The sequence below is a fragment of the Balaenoptera physalus genome, assembly GCF_965194825.1.
Source record: "Balaenoptera physalus genome assembly, chromosome: 1".
Lineage (NCBI taxonomy): Eukaryota > Metazoa > Chordata > Mammalia > Artiodactyla > Balaenopteridae > Balaenoptera > Balaenoptera physalus.
In genome coordinates, this window is record NC_138882.1 from 83,316,155 (window position 1) to 83,320,535 (window position 4,381).

The window sequence follows — 4,381 nt, forward strand, 5'->3', positions numbered from 1 at the left end:
CTAGGCAGAAGTGCTTCATTAGACTACAATTCCCGACATGCCATAGGAGGGACAAAGACCACGCGATCTAGCGCTGGCTGGCTGGGCGGAGACGAGCCACACTGATTGGCTGCTTCCCCTCGTATGAGCATGAGGCCCTGTAACCAACAGCCAATGGAAGGGCTGCGCTCAGGGCCGGAAGTTAGGAGGAGCTGGAGTGGGCGGAGGGTGGGGTGAGGATGGAGGTAGCCGAGGTGAAAGCGAAACAGTTTGGGAATTCCCTGCACCCTAGCTCCGAGCTGTCAGTTTTACTACACACTTAAATTTTCATTATCTTCCTGTGCAGTTGAGTGGCACATTACTAAAAACCTAGGCGGACCAGCTTGGTCACTTACAGGTTGTCTAACTTAGGCAAATCATTTAACTTCTCTGAGCCTCAGTTGACTTCCTTGAGACTATCTTCCCTCATGTGTTAAATGAGGATAACACTGTGATATAAAGTATATAAAGTGCTTTAAGTGCTCAAGAAAGATAAGACTCAGCAGAAACTAGAAACTTTACCCTTACACACACACACACACACACACACACACTGCTTACCCACCCATCATGGGTAAATATAAAAGCTAAAACCATGAAAGGCTTAGAAGAAAACATAAGGGTAAGCCTTCATACCTTGGATTTGGCAATAGATTCTTAGATGTGACACCAAAAGCATAAGCAACAACAACAACAAATAGATAGATTGGAGTTCATCAAAATTAAGATCTTTTGTACGTCAAAGAACACTATCACAGGAGTGAAAAAAAAACCCTACAGAATGGGAGAAAATATTTGCAAATCATACATCTGATAAGAGTTTAATATCCAGAATATATAAAGAACTCCTAAAACTCCACAACAAAAATACAAACAACCCAATTAGAAAATGGACAAAGGACTTGAGTAGACACTTCTCCAAAAAACATACACAAATGGCCAATAAGCACATGAAAAGATTCTCAATACCATTAGTCATTAGGGAAATGCAAATCAAAACCATAATGAGATACCACTTTACACTTAGTAATATGGCTATAGTAAAAAAAAAAATAAAAATCCTGAAAATAACAAACATTGGTGAGTATATAGAGAAGTTGGAATCCCCATATATTGCTACTGAGAATGTAAAATGGTGCAGTCGCTGGGGAAAGCAATTTGACGGTTCCTCAAAATGTTAAACATAGAATTACTATATGACCCAGCAATTCCCCTCCTAGGTATATACCCAAGAGAAAACAGAGAGGCAAACAAACTTGTACACAAATGTTCGTTGCAGCATTATTCACAACAGCCAAAAGGTGGAAACAACCCAAGTGTCCATCAACAGATGAATGGATAAGCAACATGTGGTATATACATAAAATGAAATATTATTCAGCCTTAAAAAGGAAGGAAATTCTGACACATGATACCACATGGATGAATCTTAAAGGCACTGTGTTAAATGAAATACACCAGATACAAAAGAAAAAATACTCTATGATTCCACTTACATGAGGTATCTAGAGCAGAGACAGAGAGTAGAATAGTGGTTGTCAGGAACTGGGGAGAGGGAAGGATAGGAAATTATTGTTTAACGGGTATAGCGTTTCATTCTGAGAAGATTTTAAAAGTTCTAGAAATGGGTAGTAGTGATGGTTGCACAACAGTGTGAATACACTTAATGCCACTTAGCTGTGCACTAAAAAAATGGTTAAAATGGTTATTTTTATGTTAAGTATATTTTATGACAATAAAAAACTTATTGCACCTACCTAGAGTAGAACTAGAGAGAGGTCCAGGAAAACATCATTACATAGTAAATTACAACCTGGGTGAGGAGGGTGTGACATTGCTAACATTTGGTAAGGCTGGGTTGCTAGGATGGTCTGCCTCCACCTTTGGACAGGAGTTCATAAGGAAAAAATAGGAACCTCAAAGGAAATTAGAGATCAGGTCAATAGAACCTTGGGTGCTAGGAAACTCCTCAAGGAAAGACACAAGACTGAAAAAAAAGAAAGTCTCACTCCAGTTTCCCCATCCTATACCATGATGCCCCCCACCCCCAAATCATCCCACCCTTCCCCCTCTCAGCCCCACACAGCTGGCCAGGCACACCCATATGATTGTTGCAACTCCACCGTGAAATAAGGCCATTAAGGGAAAATTCCCCAGAGCTGTACTTTGTAGCAGGTGGAGCTCCTAGAAGGGACCCCCCCCAGGAGGAGGATGGATAGAAAGTGGAGACCAATGCCAAGGGGGAGGGGGTTGGGGAGAAGAGTGGGGGTTAGCAGATGTAAACTATTATATATAGAATGCATAAACAACAAGGTCTTAAATGTAGCACAGAGAACTATATTCAGTATCCTATGATGAACCATAATGGAAAAGAATATTTTCAGAAAGAATGTGGACTTCCCTGGCGGCACAGTGGTTAAGAATCTGCCTGCCAGTGCAGGGGACACGGGTTGGACCCCTGCTCCAGGAAGATCCCACATGCCGCAGAGCAACTAAGCCCGTGCACCGCAACTACTGGGCCTGTGCTCTAGAGCCTGCGAGCCACAACTAATGAGCCCACTCGCCTAGAGCCCGTGCTCCGCAACAAGAGAAGCCACCGCAATGAGGAGCCCATGCACCACAACAAAGAGTAGCCCCCGCTTGCTGCAACTAGAGAAAGCCTGCGCACAGCAATAAAGACCCAACACAGCCAAAAATAATTAATTAATTAATTAAAAAAAAAAAAAGAAACTGGAGACCCAAAACAAAACAAAATAAAACAGGGACTTCCCTGGCAGTCCAGTGGTTAAGACTCCCCGCTTCCACTGCAGGGGGTGCGGGTTCAATCCCTGGTTGGGGACTAAGATCCCACATGCCTCACAGCGTGGCCAAAAAAACAAAAACAAACAAAAAACCTAAAAAAAAAAAACCAGAAAGTAGAGACCCAGGGTGAGACAGCCCCCAGTGGGCAGCCTGGTTATTTGAGACGTGCAAAGCATTCTTCCCTTTTTTTATTCTTTCTACAAATACCCTATTTATGGCATAGCTATTAAGTCACTGGCATTTGAAATCTGCACTTTCACATATATTTTATCTCATTGAACTCTCACCTGTAAGATTTCCCCTTTGGTGTGAGGACCTTGGTCAAACCTTTCCAGCTCAAGAGTGGCAGAACCACATCCAGAATCCGTTTCGTCTGCCTTTAAGTCTGCACATCTCTACAGAGACACCTCCGAGGCACCTGTGGATCCTTCCCAGAGCCATGTCTTCCTTCCCTCACCACCTACCCGTCAAGGCCCTGGGTCACCGCTCTCCTGTTCAGCTCACGCCTTGTTGGGTGGGGAGGGAGGACAATTAACAAAGGATACAGATAAGAGACAGGCAGAGGAGCAGCAGAAAGCCCAGAGCAATGCAGAAAGGAAGGGATGCTTCCAGGAAGAAGGCGGAGGCTCGCTGGGCCCTGTGGAGTCCGGGGCAAAGACACTGCGAGAAGGGGCACAGCCTGCTAGGCAATGGGCCAAAGGAGGAGTGAAAACTCCTGGAGAAAGGCCCATTTAATACCCACCTGGTTTGCTTCTGCGGTCTGATGGGAGTCAGGTATCAGCTGCCAGCTAGCTCACCCCCAGAGAGAAGAGCAATTGAAACAGGCCAGGAAGGGAAGCCAATTCAGGCTCCAGCCTTCCTCGTTCTTGCCCAGCTAACATGAAACTCCCTGGGCCGGCCTAAATGCTGCCTGGGTGCAAGTCTTGACTCCACCATGACCAGCTGGGTGAACTTCAACAAGCCACGTGACCTCTCTGAGGGGGCTCCAAATTGCAAATTGAGCATACCAGCATGATTTAGGTGACCTGTGTGTTTTCAATGGATCAAAGGATAAATGTGTGCCCCCTATCTAATTAGCTCATAGAGCAGAGTTGAGAAGCAAGAGTGGAAACTAAGGAAAAGGTCTTTATAAGTATTCAAGTCCGTTCAAATCCAAGGAATTTTTTTTTTTTTTTTTTTTTTTTGGCTGCATTGGGTCTTCGTTGCTGCGCGTGGGCTTTCTCTAGTTGCGGTGAGCAGGGGCTACTGTTCGTTGTGGTGTGCTGGCTTCACATTGCGGTGGCTTCTCTTGTTGCAGACCACGGGCTCTAGGCGTGCAGGCTTCAGTAGTTGTGGCACATGGGCTCAGTAGTTGTGGCTCACGGGCTCTAGAGCTCAGGCTCAGTAGTTATGGCACACGGGCTTAGTTGCTCCACGGCATGTGGGATCTTCCCGGACTAGGGCTCGAACCCGTGTCCCCTGAATTGGCAGGCAGATTCTTAACCACTGTGCCACCATGGAAGTCCCAATCCAAGGAATTATTGATCCACTCTCATTGCAAACCCCAAGTTCAGAAAATGGG